The following is an 18,547-nucleotide window of genomic DNA, read 5'->3' on the forward strand; positions in this document are numbered from 1 at the left end:
ATGGGCACATGGCTAAAAATCATATTCCCAGCCTAGAGCATCCAGAGATGAAACAGAGGGGAAACATACAATATCCCCATGGTTAATTAGCAAGTTAATAGTAATCTTGATTTTTAAGCACTACAGAGAACACTGGTTTTAGAGTTGTAAGATGTTGGATTATAGGACTGCTTTTTACTTTTGGGACTTACCTCATATCTCTGAGGCTCAGGTTTCTCATCCATTACCCATTAAGAGTATCTTCAGGTGACTGGATCATCCCTGCCCACTCACAGAGTTAGGCGAGAATCACTAACATGAGGTATTGTGTGTAGACGTATATTGTAATGCTCTTTATAGAATTAAGTAATTAATAATAGAAGAAAAATTGAATCAATATCTTCACTCTTTTCCTTTCCAAATTCCTAGATGTTCTGTTTGGTTTTGCTTTGATAAATAGATATAGTTTAAGTGACTGCAATCTTAGAGATGAGAAGAAAGATAAAAAGTTGAAGAATAATTATCATAAAAAACACAAATTGCCCACCATGTTCACATTACCACCCTCCCTCTCCAACTGCAATGCACACAGCATATAATTCAGGGCTTACTGTTACAAAGTGATTACCACATGAAAAAATACTTGTTCCTTATGGATTTATCATATTCCAGTTATTAAAATTGTACCAAAAGGAAATTTGCTATGAGCCACCTGTAAGACAGTATGCTTTTTTAGTAATGGTATGTGTTATAGAGGGTGTTTAACCAATGAACAGTTACCCCTTAATTATCTATATTTGGACTGTTCACTTTGTGGGTTCTCTCTGACAAACTTTAAATCCCAAGCTGGCTTTCTTTTGTCATTGCCCTACAATGTGGGGAGCTATTTCTCTCCACCCACACACATTCTCGGGTGTGTATTTTGGAAATGAAAACCTATTTATTATTATCCTAAGCAAAATTAAGTTATGACTGTAAATCTGCTGCCAAAACACAGTCAGGGCATCTTCCAAAGGCAAATATAAATGATTTGATGTCATCCATTTTTACTCACTTCTCTGTTCCTCTCCAGGAAGATAATCTACCTTATTCTTTGGTTCAAATGCCCTTTCCTTTAGTTTCCCTTCTTTTCCACCACTTGAAATCTGCACTGTTTTTTCAAATCAGTGCAATTATGATCTCAAATCTGAAGTGAATTGAAAAGCCACCAAAAGACCATGTTTTAATAATTGAGATTCTCAGGTCCTTCTCCCAGATATGCTATTCACCGGAAACATACATTGTAAGGATCACTGCAGTTATTTCTTTGACACATACGGAAAACCACTGGTCTCATGCAGATCAGGATGGACCCACACTCGAGTTCCTACATTCGATCATTCACTCGGCCGTTGTCTTAGCCCTTTAACTCTGAGAGATTTTAATGTCTGGATATTAACAGTGAGGACTTTTCGTTTCAAAGCACCTCAACCAATCCAGCAGCACTTTATTCTGGACCTTGTTTTAGTCCTAGATATAAATATTGCAAGGCCACCAAGCTTCCCAAATTAAGATAAACAAACATACAAAGAGCACTTCTAAATGTGACCTACTTAAAGTTAGCAGGATCTTTATTTTTGAAAACCTATTTACCTACTTCAGCTTCTCTTTTATAAAAAGTGTGTTGCTTATCAAACTCAGCTGGGGCAATTTACTCCTCTAAGCATTTAATCAGATTTTCATACCAATTACGATAATTATCAGCACAATTTAAACAGTTTTCTTAATTATAGCTACAAATCTCTCTCTCAGAGAAAACAAGTCCCAGAGCTTTTAACAAAAAGAGTTTTCTGTAAATAGTAGGTGAGTACTAATGTTCAAGCCTCACATAAGTTGAAGAAATATTTCTTCTAGCATCCATTTGCAGGTCATAAAGAAAGCCTTCATCCTCACTCCTAACAGTACAGGCTCATACCTACATTTCTTGGTGTCTAATATTTGGGTACACATCACTTCACACTGACACTGGCTAGAAAAATGACCATCTCATTATTTAAAAAAGTGTGAAGCTGTCTTGGATTTCCTTTCACCCTTAGACTGGAATACCTCATTTTTATTCCTTGTTAAGGAAACACTCATCTAAGAAGCAAGGAGGTCTTGTGCTTGCTGTGCTGTGATTTAGTTTCTCTCTGCTTCTGTAAAGAGTCATGATATAAAGCACACCACTCATTTACTCATGTCTGACATGTATTCACATGGGGAGAGGGTAGGCTTGAACAAATGCTTTAAAGAGTTCAGACAGGTTAAGTTCAGTGAAAGGCCACAATCTCCCTGAGCACAGGACAACCGATGCATGTTCTAAGATATGCCAACTACACAGGGAGGGAATGATGCATAAATTCATCACCATTTTTTTGAAAGCCAAAAATACATGTTGCCGTCAACTTTCCCCTTTCATTTAGAAATCTAAGTGTAAGCCAAGGGAAATGTCACCACACAGCTCAACTCTGTCAAACGTAATCTTTGGGGGAGTTATTTGAATAATATTCAATTTAAATAACACTTTTAAATGTCCATGGGGTGATTAGAAAATATCAAACAGGGGTTCAAATATGAACAAATGGCAGGTCAACAGAGACTTGTCAGCTCTATGTACATCAGGGTTAACAACTGAAATCAACATATAAAGAAGACATCAAAAAATTTTTTCAAAAAAAAATCATAAGGAAATTGGATCAAAATTGCACAGTTGGAGGACGTGAAGATCAACTCCCCCCACAAGCACATCAAAAATACATCTAAATGTGGAACAATTCTGGAAAACTAACTGGAAACTGGCAGAAGAACTCCTATACAACAAAAGCTGCAAGAGAGATTTCCATATAACTGGGTAGGACAGAAAAAAGGTATAGGGTCAGGTCCTCTGCCCCCAGGAGGGATCTGAAAGGAAGAGAAAATCTGCATGGACAGACCCTCACCCTGGGGAGCGAGCAGTTCAAGCCACAGATGGGAATCCCAATCCTGGGGTCCTAGAGGAGGAGACCTTGGCTGCTAGGAGAACTGTTGGGACAGATGAAAGCACTGAAAAAGCCTAGACTCTACTTAAGAAGAGTGTGTGGGTGCTGGCTTGTCAACAAAGAGGGCGGAGAGAGCTCTGCACTTGTGGCTGTTGCCTTGCCACACTCCCCCATCTGAGCAGGGTGAACCTTCTGGCCCCACTCATTCCATACCACAGCTTGTGGGATCTGGGCCAGCTGGGCCCTGGGAAAAGACTCAGTCTAGCTATGCAGTGACAGCCCAGAGCCTGGAGTGTGGTCCAGGTGGGGCAGTGGCAGCCATTTTCAGTGCTTACTCAAGTGGCACCAGGAACCAGCATGCCTCAGTCCCGCTCCCAGCAGATCAAACACTCTGGCCCCACCCACTCCATGCCACAGCAAGATTTAGAATAGAAACAGAGATAAAGAATTTCTCAGGTAAGCAAAAACTAAAAGAATTCAGCAATATTAACCTACCCTATAAGAAATATTGAAGGGTCTTCTCTAAATGGGAAAGAAATAAGAATCTATAGGAAAGGGAAAATTCCAATAGGAAGTAAAGATTCAAGTAAAGATTGAACGTCACTTAAATAAACCAGTAGGTAGATTAAAAACAAACCAAAAAAAATGTAAAAGTGATTATAACTATAATAAACAATACGAGGATAAGCATGAAGATGTAAAATAGGACTTCAAAATCACAAAATGTGGGGGAAGGTAGTAAAAAATGTAGATCTTTTAGAATGTGTTTGAATTTGAATGACTATCAGTTTAAAGCAAGTAGATATAGTTACGGGTCAATATACATGAACCGCATGGTAACCACAAATCAAAAATATACAGGAAAACGAAATTGAGTTATTTGTAGTGAGGTGGATGGACCTAGAATCTGTCATACAGAGTGAAGTAAGTCAGAAAGAGAAAAACAAATACCATATGCTAACACATATATACGGAATCTAAAAGAAAAAAAAAGGTTCTGAAGAACTTAGGGGCAGGACAGGAATAAAGACGCAGACGTAGGAAATGGACTTGAGGACACAGGGAGGGGGAAGGGTAAGCTGGGACGAAGTGAGAGAGTGGCATGGACATATAAACACTACCAAATGTAAAATAGATAGTTAGTGGGAAGCAGCCACATAGCACAGGGATCAGCTCGGTGCTTTGTGAGCACCTAGAGGGGTGGGAGAGGGAGGGTGGGGGGAGACGCAAGAGGGAGGGGATATGGGGATATAAGTATACATATAGCTGATTCACTTTGTTATACAGCAGAAACTAACACAACAATGTAAAGCAATTATACTCCAATAAAGATGTTAAAATATATATATATATATATATATAAGAGATTCACAGAAACCAAAAAGAAAGGAACCCAAGCCTATTACAAAAGAAAATCAAACCACAAAAGGAAAACCAAAAGGAAGAAATGAACAAAGAAGAACTACAAAAACAACTGGAAACAAGGAATAAAATGGCAATAGAAACATACCTATCAATAATTACTTTAAACGTCAGGGGACTAAATGCTCCACTCAAAAGACACAGAGTGGCTGATTGGATTAAAAAAAACAAAACAAAACAGGAACCTGCAATATGCTGCTTACAAGAGACTGACTTCAGAGTGAAAGACACACACAGGTTGAAAGTGAGAGGATGGAAAAATACTTCATGCAAATGGAAATGGCAAGAAAGTAGGGTTAGCAATACTCATATCAAACAAAACAGACTTTAAAACAAAGGCCATAATAAAAGACAAAGAAGGGCATTATATAATGATAAAGGGATCAATACAAGAAGAGGATGTTACACACATTAACATATATGCGCCTAATATAGGAGCACTTAAATATATAAAGCAAATATAAAGGGAGAAATTGACAATAATACAATAATATTAGCAGACTTTAACACCCCACAGACATCAGTGGACAGGTCATCCAGACAGAAAATCAATAAGGCAACAGAGGTCTTAAAAGACCCAATAGACTAGTTGGACTTAATTGATATCTACAGGACACTACATCCAAAAAAACAGAATACACAATATTCAAGTGCACTTGGAGCATTCTCTAGGATAGACCACATATTAGGTCACAGAACAAGCCGCAGCAAATTTAAGAGGATATAAATTACATCAAACATCTTTTCTGACCATAATGATATGAAACTAGAAATCAACTATGGAAAGAAAAATAGGAAAAGAATAAACACATGGAGACTAAACAACATGCTACTAAAAGAAACCCAATGAGTCAATGAAATCAGGGAAGAAATCAGAAAATACCTTGAGACAAATGAAAATGAAAACACAACTTTACAAAATCTTTGGGATGCAGCAAAAGAAGTTCTAGAGGGAAGTTCATATGGACACAGTCCTTCCTCAAGAAACAAGAAAAATCTCAAATGAACAACCTAACCTACCACCTAAAAGAATTAGAAAAACAACAAAAAAACCCCAAAGTCAGCAGAAAGAAGAAAACAATAAAGACCAGAGAGGAAATAAACAAATAAATAAAATAGAGATTTAAAAAACCAGTGGAAAAGATCAATAATACCAAGAGCCGGTTTTTTGAAAAGACAAATAAAATTGACAAATCTTTAGACAGGCACACCAAGAAGAGAAAAGAAGACTAAAATAAACAAAATAAATGAAAGAGGAGAAATAACAATGAATACCACTGAGATACAAAAAAAAAATCATAAGAGAACACTATGAACAGTTATATGCCAACGAATTCTACAACTTAGAAGAAATGGACAAATTTCTAGGAACGTACAACCTGCCAAGATTGAGTCAAGAAGAAACAGACAACTTGAAAAGACAGATCACTAGAAGTGAAATAAAATCTGTAATTAAAAAAAAAAAATCTTCCTGCAACCAAAAGTCCGGACCAGATGGCCTCACTGAAGAATTCTATCAAACACATAAATAAGTTATACCTATCCTTCTCAAACCATTCCAAAAATTGAAGAAGAGTGAACACCCAAATTCATTCTACAAGGCCACCATCATCCTGATACCAAAACACGACAAAGACACTACAAAAAAAGAAAATTACAGGCCAATATTTTTGATGCATATAGATGCAAAAATCATCAACAGAGTACTAGCAAACTGAACCTAACAATATATAAAAAGAATCATACACCATGATTAAGTTGGATTTATTCCAGGGTCACGGGGATAATTCAACATATGCAAGTCAATGTGATACACCACGTTAAGAAAAGAAAAGAATAAGAAACACACATGATCATATCAATAGGTTCAGAAAAAGCATTTGACAAAATTCAACATCCATTCATGATAAAAACTCTTAAAGTGGGTATAGAAGCAGCATCTCAACACAATAAAGGCCATTTATGACAAGCCCAGAGCCAACATAATACTCAATGGTGAAAAGCTGAAACCCTTCCCTCTAAATTCAAGAACAAGACAAGGATGCCACTCTCACCAATTCTATATTTCATAGTATTGGAAGTTCTAGCTACAGCAATCAGACAAGAAAAAAATAAATAAAAGCTATCCAAACTGGAATGGAAAAGGAAAATTGTCCCTATTTGCAGATAACATGATATACTATATAGAGAACCCTAAAGTCTCCACACAAAAGCTATTAGAACTAATGAATGAATTCAGCAAGGTAGCAGGATACAAGATTAATATACAGAAATCTGTTGTGTTTCTATACACTAATAATGAAATATCAGAAAAAGTAAAAATCAATCCCATTTAAAATCACACACAAAAAATATATGCCTGGGAATAATCTTAACCAAGAGGTGAAAGGCATATACACTGAAAACTATGAAACACTGGTGAAGGAAACTGAAGATGATACAAAGAAATGGAAAGATATCCTGTGCTCTTAGATTGGAAGAATTAATATTGTTAAGATGGCCGTACTACCCAAAGCAATCTACATATTTAATGTGATCCCTATCAAATTACCCAAGGTCTTTCTCATAGACCTAGGACAAATAATCTTAAAATTTATACGGAACCACAAAAGACCCAGAATTGCCAAGACAATCCTGAGGAAAAAGAACAAACCTGGAGGTATACCCTCCAGGACTCTCCTAGACTTCAGACTATACTACAAGCTGCAGTAATCAAAACAGTGTGGAATTTGCATAAAAACAGACACATAGATCAATGGAACAGAATAGAGAGCCCAGAAATAAACCCACACACCTAGAGTCAATTAATTTACAATAAAAAAGCAATAATATACAATGGAAAAAGTCTCTTTAACAAGTGGTCTTGGGAAAGCCGGACAACAGCATGTAAATCAATTAAATTAGAACAGTCTCACACACCATATACAAAAATAAATTTAAAATGGTTTAAAAACCTAAATGTAAGACATGACCCCATAAAACTCATAGAAGAGAACATAGGCAAAAAAATTCTATGACATAGATCATCACAATATTTTCTTAGATCAGTCTCCCAAGGCAAAAGAAATAAAAGCAAAAATAAACAAATGGGACCTAATCAAACTTAAAAGCTTTTGCCCAGCAAAGGAAATGATCAACAAAATTAAAAGACAACCTATGGAACGGGAGAAAATATTTGTAAGTGATATATTTGATAAAGGGTTAATATCCAAAATATATTACATTGGCCAAAAAGTTCGTTCGGGTTTTTCCTTAAGACGCTATGGAAAAACCCGGACGAACATTTTGGCCAACCCAATACAAACAGCTCATACAAGTTAATATAAAAAAAAAAAAAACAATTAAAAAAAAATGAACAGGAGACCTGAACAGACATTCTTCCAAAGAAGACATAGAGATGGCTATAACAGCCACATGAAAAGATGCTCAATATTGTTAATTATTAGAGAAATGCAAATCAAAGCCACAATGAGGTATCACCTGACATCAGTCAGAATGGCTATCATCAAAAAGTCTACAAATAATAAATGTTGGAGAGGATGTGGAGAAAAGGGAACCCTCATCGCTGTTGATGGGAATGTAAATTGGTGCAATCACTATGGAAAATAGTATAGAGGGTCCTTAAAAAACTAGAACTACTATATGATCCAGCAATTCCACTCCTGGGTATATACCCAGAAAAAATGAAAACTCTAATTCAAAAAGATACATGCACCCCAATATTCACAGCAGCACTGTTTACAATAGTCAAGACATGGAAGCAACCCAAGTGCCCATCAACAGATGAATGGATAAAGAAGATGTGGTATATATATATACAATGGAATGTTAGCCATAAAAAAGAATGAAATATTATCATTTCCAGCAACACGGATGAACCTAGAGAATATTATGCTTAGTGAAATAAGTCAGACAGAGAAAGACAAATACTATATGATATCACTTATATGTGGAATCTAAAAAAATAATACAAATGAATATATATACAAAACAGAAACAGATTCACAGACATAGAAAATAGACTTACAGTTACCAAAGGTGGGGTGGGAGACAAATTACGAGTATGGGAATAACAAATATAAACTGCTATATATAAAATAGATAAGCAATAAGGATTTACTGTATAGCACAGGGAATGACACCCAATATTTTATAATAACCAGTAATGGAATATAATCTGCAAAAAAAATGAATAAATATGCTGTACACCTAAAACTAACACAATATTGTAAATCAACTATACTTCAATTAAAAAAAATCATAGGATGGCAAGTGCTAAAAGGAAACCTAGGAATCAATACACATCATTCCTACTTTGTATAGGAGGAATTATAGCCCAAAATGGTGAAATGATCACAGAAGAAATCTGTGAAAAACTGATAATAGAACCCAAGCATTCTAACCTCTATATGAATTCACCTCTTCTCATGGCTCCTAAGCAAATGGAAGTTTCTGTGTGAGGGTTCTATAACTCTCCTTTTCTTTCAAAGCCTTACATGCTTCTATACCTAGTCAAATATGGTAGATGATGAAACACTTCAGACTTTGGAGTCGAACAGCTGAGTTAAATTGCAGGTGTTTTTAGGTAGTTACTATTGGATCATCACTAAAATTACATAGACATTGTAGAAATGGAACAAAGCTGGAGTCTCAAACTCCAATATATGAAGAGTCTAAGCATGTACTACTGCAAACAAATGAGGCAAGACAAGAGAGTCCTATGGTAAACCAGAGCTCACATGCATTTTTAGTATTTGTTGTCATGAGAGTATGTGAACCCAGGGATGCCAGATTGTCCTATTTTTTGGGAAAGCCAAAAGTCCAAAAAATTTTAAGAAACCTAATTTTTAAATTGTATCAGCTAACTCAAAATTTTAAAAACATTATGAGAGCCGAATAAAACGTGTCTGCAGCCTGCATTTAGACGGTGAGCTGCCAGTTTGCAGTTTCTAAGTGGAGCACATCTGGTCAAATAAAACATAAGGAATGAGGCCAGATCAGAAACAATTACATTTTTAAAAGGGAAAACTGTTACTTCCATTTAACATAAAGTGTATACAACTCAAAAACTCATGATTCAAAATTTTAAAGCATAAATTAATAGAAAATTAGGACTGCTTTAATCAGATAAATTAATGCACTAATAGTAAAGTTGTACAAGGCATTTTGCTAAGTGTTATAAAGGATATAAAGATGAATAGGACATCATCCTTGTCCTTTAGAAGTTTACTCTTTAGTGCAGAGGATAGGAAGTTAACAAAAATAGTGAGAATACAGGAAAAATACGAGGTCATTAGAGGGTAAGTACAAAGTTTCAAAGAAGGGAGAACTTATATTTGGATTGCAAACTCAAAAACATTTCTGGAAGAGTGAATGAACTAAAGGCACTGGAGACCAGGTTATTCAGTCAATCAGCAGATGACAAATACCTACTGAATGCCTCTCAGACACGGTCTGGGTATAAGGGTTACAGCAGTTAATAAGACACTAGAGATTCTGAACTCAAGGAGCTTATATTTTAGTGTGGGGTAACAAATAATATAGTTGACCCTTGATCAACACAGGTTTGAACTGCATGGGGACACTTATACGCAGATTTTTTTCAGTAAATATAGTACCTGTATTTTTATTGTACAGATCTTTAAATTAAGTGCAAGGAAACGTTTGCATTTGATTAAAGATCACAATATGTGGAATCAAAAGCACTAGAGTTTGAGTCCTGATTCCATCCAAATGTTTCAGCTTCCTACCCTTGGTTAAGTCATTCATCAATTCATTTGTTTTTGAGGCAAAGACAGCAATATGTGGATTTGTAACTATGCTGGGCGGGGGGAGGTCAGCATCCCAACCCCCACAGTGTTCAAGGGTCAACTGTATATAAGAAAGCAAACCAAGAAAAGATTGTTTCAAGAACTGAGAAGTGTTGAGAAGAAAATCACCAAGGGTCAGGATAGACCCCCCTCATCCATTTACAGAGGTAGTATTATTCTCTCTGTACATCCAAATGGAAACTAAGGGGCCCTGAAAAACCAAACCTAAGTCTGAGAATGTGTTTATTTCCTTAAAATGCCCTATCTGTCACCACTAAAGAAAATATACCTCTTCAAACTGTATGTTGCTGTCTTCCATCACACATACAGTAATGAGATAAAGAGTAACTGGGGCCTAGTAGGGTAGACAGGGAAAGTGTCTCTGGAGAGGTCAACATTTAAGTTGGGAAGCCAGGTGTAAGTAGTTCTGAGGAGTGTCCTATGCAGAAGGAACAGCAAGAAGTAGGCCCAAGAGAGGAATGGCATACTTCAAGAACAGAAAGGAGGCCAGTGTGGCAGGAACAGTGAACAAGATGTAGTACAGAAAGGTTGGGGTCAGTGAGGTTGGCAGTGGTGAGTATTGTGGTCTTTTAGGCCACGGTAAGAGTTTGATTTTCTTCTGGATGCAGAGTGATGTCACTGGAGGATTTTAAAGGGGAAAGTAACATGATCAATGTAGGCCTAAGAAAGGTCAGCCTAGTTCGTCTTGAAAGAGGTACATGGGGAATAGGGAGTAAGTGTGGAGGCAGGGGTGCCAGTTGGAAGGCTGTATCAGCATTTAATACCCTGGACTGTACTTCAATACACATGCTATCCCTCTTGCCAATATGTCATGCCTCTTACCTGTTTTCTAGCAGAGGTTGTAGCCAACACCATACTTTACCACATGATTAAGTCAGTTCAGGGAAACCTCTGATGGACATTCCCATGACAGTATTGGCAAAAATACATTTTCATATTGATTAGCATTTGATGACACACCTATGAAGGGGTTTTGGTATACCATGTGACTTGGCATACCAAGAGATAAGGGATTGACTTATCTGGTGGTTAACTTGAAGTTAATTTAACTTGAAGACTTAACTTGAATAAGATAGATAACAGCTATTTGGGGGAATGGTTTGGAGAGAGAACAAGATTTAGAAGGTATTATATGCCACCTCAACCTACACTATAAACTTTGAGTTTCTTCTTTATTAAAAATATTGCCTAAAATGCATAGCAATTCACATCATACTACCAGATTGTCACTATATTCTTTTTGTAACATTTGCCTCCAAGGAAATAAACATTTAACTTTAAAACTGAAAATCAGAGAACCTTAATATATCAAATGTTCCTTCCCCAATGGATAATAATCATTCAACAGAATAAATTAACTTCAAATGTAGACACTAAAGTATTTACAAAGATACGTCTGAGATTTTAAAAATCCATAAGATATACAATAAAGCCAATAAACCTGAAAAATCAGGAAGGAATAAAAGATTTTTCTAGGGTTATGTTCTATATCTATCTAGAGACAGGGAGAGAGACAGAGACAGAGACAGAGACAGCGACAGAGGGATAGAAGAGAGACGGATCCAAGATGAAATGAATACCTAAATAGATAAATTATTAAGGACATTAATGTGGTATTCAAAAATCTCCTATACTGAACAAAACACTTTTACAGTTTAGTTTTAGCAAATTTCTAAGGAACAGATGATCTCTATCATATATAACTGTTCCTGAAAAAAAATTATACAACTTATATGAAGATTGGAAAGAATAGGTTCTGTTGCAAGAAACAGAAAACCCAAAGAATCAGAATAGCAGTTTTGTTTGGGTTTTTTTTTTTTCCTTCTTATAAACTTCAGTGGCCTGCGTTGATTGTAAAGACTGACAATCAGAGAGTCAGGATATCTCTTTCTTGTTCTGCCCTCCTCAATATGCAGTTTTCACTGCATGGTCCAAGACAAATGCTCCAGGACTTGCCATCACTTCTGCATTCCATACAAGGAAGAGGTGATAAGAAGTTATATCAATATTTTCCCTTTAAATTCAGTTCCCTGAAGCTGAATAGATTCCTTCTGATTACATCCCCATGATTAAAACTTAATCACAGTCACACGTAAATATAAGACAGCCTGGGAAATGTTGGCTTTATCCTGGATAGCCATGTGCCCAGTTAAAATGCAGGGCTATCTTCAAAGGAAAAAGGATATTAGATGACAAATACTGGTCTCTGTCACAGAAAGACTTTAAATATTGTCATTATTTGGATTCTTCCCTGAAGAAATTCACAAAAGAAAAAGTTATAAAAACCAATGAGAGTGTTTAATAAGGTTTCTAGATACAAGATGAACATTCAAAAGTCAATAGTGTTTTGTTTATGCCAGTAAGAGCTGGTTAGGAAAAAGCAAAAGAAAAAAGATTCCATATACAGTAGCAGCATTTTTTAGTCTATGAAAAATTCTAACAAAAATATATATGAGACATTTTGGACAAAATGATGAAACTCTGTGAAAGTCATAAAGACCTGAATGACTGGAAACTCTCAGCATAGTAAAAATGCCTTCTCCCAAAAATTGATCTAAAATTTCACACAACTTCCAATAAAGTTGGAATGACATTTTCATAGAACTTAAACTGAATCTGAAATCACATGTAAAGTAAAAAAAAAAAATGGCTAAAACAATCTTAAAGAAAGAGTTCTTGCCTACCAAAAGGTAGAACAATACTATTTCAGCTGATACAGCGTTGGCACCATAGCTGTCAAGCAAATCAACGGACTAGAAGAAAGCCCAGAAACTGACCCATAAATATAGAAGAACATGGTGTATAATATATGCATTATAACGTATCAGTGAGGAAAATACAGTTTATAATAAATTGTGTTAGCAAAAGTAACCCTAAGAAAATTAAATTTACTACTTCGTAACAAACAAAAACCAGTCCCAGGTATACTAAAGTTCTAAATGTGAAAAATTTCTAAAATTTTGGAAAATATGTTTATGACAATTAGATAAGACACATCAAGAACATTTAATTTTAAATTTTAAATAATTATAAAGTTAAAATACTAGCCTGAGAATAGAAGATATTTACAACGTAATATCCAACAAAGAAGTAATATTGTGAATATAAAAGGAACTTCAATTAATCAATAAGACAAAAATCACATCAATAAAATTGGCAAAATTTAAAAACAAGCTATTTCCAGAATAGTAACTGAAAAGACAAATGTGAAAATATGCTAATCTCTCTTGGTATCAGGGAAATACAAATTAACTGATATTTTTCTTCCACCACACAAGCAAAGTTTTTTGATCTAATTAAATGTATGCAAGAATTTAGGGGAAATGGTACTCTCAAGATTCGGCCAAAGAGAATGAAAATTGTTACAGCCATACTGGGGTACAATCAGCAGTATCTAGGAAAAAAATGCAAATATACCCCATATGTTATACCCCAGTGACAACAATCCTGGAGGTGTGACTTCAAGGAACTCTCACATAAGTGTACACATAAAAAAATGTTTATTCAAGCAATACTTGTAATTGGGAAAAACAAGCTATAAACAACCCTCATGTCCAAATGCAATATATAAATATACAAGATAAAAGGTTATACAGCTATTAAAACAAATGAAATTTAGTATGTATTCATACAAATTAGTAAACATAAATGCATAAAAATAAACTATGATGCTCTTTATGGACATATAGCATTTATATGTATATATATATATATATATATATATATATATATATGTATGATGTACATTTATGTGTATAGATGTTACAAATACCATATGTATGGAAAAGTATACAGTGGAAGAGTACTCACTAAATTCCTGACAAGTTACCTCTGATATAGGAAAAAGAGAGTGAGATTCAGGGATTGAGGGTGGGGTTGAGGTAAACTATAGCTTTTTTACTTCATGTATCTAAAAATAAGAGAAGATATTAACAGTTATAATCCTAAATGAAGATATATTTTTGTCAGAATCTTTTTTTTTTTAATATCTCAAATGAGAAACGCAGCCGAGTAGGTCAATTTTGAAAAAATTTATATATTAAGTGACAAGTAAACAGTTGTTAAGTTTCACAAATCATCTTCATTCTTGATCCCCAAAGGCTTGGAGACTTTTAAAAAAACCAAAACAAAACAGAATGCAGTACATTAAATTTCAGATACTGGAGGACAACGGGAAGGATATCTCAAAAGTGCAAAAAAAACCAGATCCCTAGCAGTAAAACCACAACAGATGATAAACAACCAGTGAATGCTCTGACGTTCCCTGGATATGGTCAGCCTTGAAGGTCCTTTCTACTTCTGCCAAGCCCATAAACAGAGGAATCTCAGGTCCAATGTGTGCAGACACAGTGTGTTTTCCAGTGGCAAATACACTGATGCTCTTTTCATTCCTGAGGCAACAGCCTAGGAGAGACTAGGTACACTTGAGAATGTGTGAGCATGTAGTTAAATAATGCTCCTCTCTGCCCACTAAAATAATTCACCAATATAAGATTCATACAAAAAAAAAAAGTGTTTGTATCCCTGGAGTGATTTTCCAATAAACCCATAACTTGCATATCATCATGAATAGAAGGAAGAACATTTTCCTAGAGCGTGTTACTTGGAACACTGGTCTTAAAAGATGTACCACAGCGGGGGGAAATTATAGTGGTCAATTAAGCTTGGGATAGACTAATTCTAAATCTGCCTCTTGGATGCTTATAATATTTTAGCATTTTAAGGTTCTGAGAAGTCTTACAGTTGAAAAAACTATTTTGTTAAACTCATGAATCCACATTTACTTAGACAGCATTTTTTTTTTAAGTAACAGGTAACTTTGACTGCTGTGAAACAAGTATGCTGTGGACCTCAGTGTGGATAATGCTGTTATACTTATTTGGATGCATATAATCTAGAATATACACAATAAGCAACACAAACTAAGCCATCCCTACTGCCCATTGTGCCCAGGACACGACAATCCACCAAGGTGGGGAAGACTGATAGAGCACAAGTTCAGAGTGACACAAATCAGATTTTTTTCTCTGCCTCTCACAGCACCTTCTCTGAGAGAGTACAAGCTTATCTCAAATTCTTCCCACTGTGATTCTCAGGTTCCTCTGGGCCTTGTGAACCAGTCCCTTTAGCTGATGCCATAGTGACTTACGAGTTTTCAGTTTTCCTCTTCTTCAGCTCCATCAAACTGTAGTGATGCATCTGTATCGGCTGATACCCAAATGAGTAGTAACACTGCCTTGAAAGGGTGTTGCTGTTGCCACCAAACTAGGAAACTGCCCCTGCTCATGACACCCAGGACTGCCGTATGAAGAATGCTGAGCATCATGTGCACCAAGGGCACGACCACCAGTCACTGCCCGAACCACAGCAATGCCTCTGTCCATCACTGGCACCCAACAATGCTCTCAGCACTCATAAAACCTTGGTCATGTCTTCTCTCATCCCTGCCCACCTCAGTGAGTGCCTGGGGCAGGGCTGGAGAACAATCTGAGTGACAGACAGGGCTGGTCTCAGAATCGGTATGAGCATGTCATATTTCTCTTCCTTGGAATATCTCACCAGTTTTTCAGACATATCCAAAACCTGAGACAGAATGAAGCTCATCCATCTTGTTTATTAGTCAGTTTTGGAAGGAACACTGTGAAATGATCCTGTGATTGTAAGTGAAGATGTTCTTGCAACTTCCCATGTCCTTTCATTATCCTAAAGACTTCATTTTTTTTTTTTTTTTCCTGCTCCTTTCTCTGGCAAGATGAGCAAAGACCACAGAAGTAATAGAAGGATTTGGTGTTTTCTGGATGTGAAAGTGTGAATGCATTTAAGGGTTCTATTTGAACTGGGTACCCTGGTTATTTGAGATTCTGATCAATCCCATTCAAACCTGATCCTCAGCACGGTCTCCCCCAACTCACACCTCCCAGCTTTCCAAGCCCTCCACAATGTAGGCTCACGCCACAGCTCCAGCCTATTTCTCTTTGTCACAGAGCAAGTGTGCATTTAAACATTGGACAATAGTTACTAATCACCTATTCTGTGGTAATCAGAGTGGGTCCTAGGGTAAATAAGACACAGTTCCTGTTCTCAGAGAGCTTTCATAGAGTTTTCTTCTGTCACATGATTTTCCTTGGGGTTTTATAAGCACTCGGTATTCAATTCTCCCTCTATGCCTTTGTTCATTATCTTCCCTCAGCATGTGATGGCCCTTGTCATTCCAACTTAAACACTGCTTATATAAGGCAAAGTTAGGGTTGCCAGATAAAATGCAGAACACAGTTAAATTTAAATTTCAGATAAATCACAAAAATATTTTTTAGTCAAAGATTGTCCCAAGTTTTGCAGTCTGTTCACGATATTGCATGGGGCATACTTATACTAAAAGGCTTAGTTCATAAGGGAAGAGGAGGCAATGCCAAGAAGATAAAAGTGCTATCCTTCTACTCTAGGAATTTATTGTATGAGGGAATCACATATGTTAGTGGAGAGATAGATATTTGGAGAAATAAAATAACCTGGTTCAAGTATGATTCTTCAACATATGAATTCTACTTTTAACAAATCGCATCACTTCATTATGTTTCAGTTTTCTCATCTGAAAAAGAGAGATACAAGGTGTCCTGAAACGAGCATCTTTTCTCTACTACACATTCAGTAGCAAAGAGTGTTGGTATCCTGAATTAGGCTATGGTTAGAGCAGTTACACCATGGAAGTAGACAAATGCTAAAAATCAGGGTTTTATTTTTCTCCAAAAACCCACTGTTTACTAATATACCATTGGTAGGTAATCAGAATGCTTCTTTATATGCCGTCACGTGTTGTTGATAGAATATATGAGCACCTACGCTATATATTTTACATGAATATAGATGTTATAAATATATATCAACACGAATTATAAACATGCATATATATTAGATATTATTACAAGGCAGTTGAGATCTGTGTGCCTGTCCTTCATGTTTTTTAGTGAAGAAACACATTTATATACTTACATATTTAAGGTCAAATAGAATGAAGGTGAGCAAAATATACTCATTTTCAGCGGAACATGAAATAATGAGACTGATAATCCTACAAGAGTCACAAACCCCAAAAGTCACATTTAAACGAAGTAATTCGTTGTTTCTTCCAAAACAATTTCCCCAAGTATAATTGTTTAAAAGTCCCCAAATTGACACAGTAGGCTTCTCTGCACGGCACTAAATAGATATTCATTTCCATAGAGAGCTAAAGGTACAGGCATACCATTTTTTATTGCACTTCCTTTTTCACACTTTTCAGATATTGCATTTTCTAAAAATTGCAGGTTTGTGGCAACCTTATTGAGCAAGTCTATCAGCGCCATTTTTTTTTTTTAATATTTCATTTATTTATTTTTATATTTATTTTTGGCCGTGTTGGGTCTTCGTTTCTGTGCGAGGGCTTCCTCTAGTTGCGGCAAGCGGGGGCCACTCTTCATCGCGGTGCGCGGGCCTCTTCACTATCACGGCCTCTCTTGTTGCGGAGCACAGGCTCCAGACGCGCAGGCTCAGTAGTTGTGGCTCACGGGCCCAGTTGCTCTGCGGCATATGGGATCTTCCCAGACCAGGGCTCGAACCCGTGTCCCCTGCATTAGCAGGCAGACTCTCAACCACTGCACCACCAGGGAAGCCCTATCAGCGCCATTTTTTCAACAACATTTGCTCACTTTGCATCTCTGTCAAATCCTGCTAATTCTCACAATATTTCAAACTTTTTTATTATTATTCTATTTGTTATGCTCATCGGTGATCAGTGATCTTTGATGTTACTACTGTAATTGTTTTGGGGCGCCACAAACTGCGACCATATAAGATGGCAAACTTAATTAATAAATGTATGTGTTCTGACTGCTCTACTGACCACCTGTTCCCCCATTTCACCCCACTCCTCAGACTTCCTATTCCTTGAGACACAACAATATTAAAATTGGGCCAATTGATACCCTACAATGGCTTCTAAGTGTTCAAGTGAAAGGAAGAGTCACAGATCTTTCACTTTCAATCAAAAGCTAGAAATGATTAAGCTTAGTGAGGAAGGCATGTCAAAAGCCAAGATAGGCAGAAATCTAGGAGGCCTCTTGTCCCAAACAGTTAACCAAGTTGTGAATGCAAAGAAAAAGTTCTTGAAGGAAATTAAGAATGCTACTCCTGAGAACACATGGATGACAAGAAAGCAAACAACCTTATTGCTGATATGGAGAAAGTTTTAGTGGTCTAGGTAGAAGATCAAACCAGCCACAAGATTCCCTTAAGCCAAAGCCTAACACAGAGCAAAGCCCCAACTCTTCAATTCTTTGTAGC

Source organism: Eschrichtius robustus, chromosome 5 (assembly GCF_028021215.1).
Source record: "Eschrichtius robustus isolate mEscRob2 chromosome 5, mEscRob2.pri, whole genome shotgun sequence".
In the NCBI taxonomy this organism is placed as follows: domain Eukaryota; kingdom Metazoa; phylum Chordata; class Mammalia; order Artiodactyla; family Eschrichtiidae; genus Eschrichtius; species Eschrichtius robustus.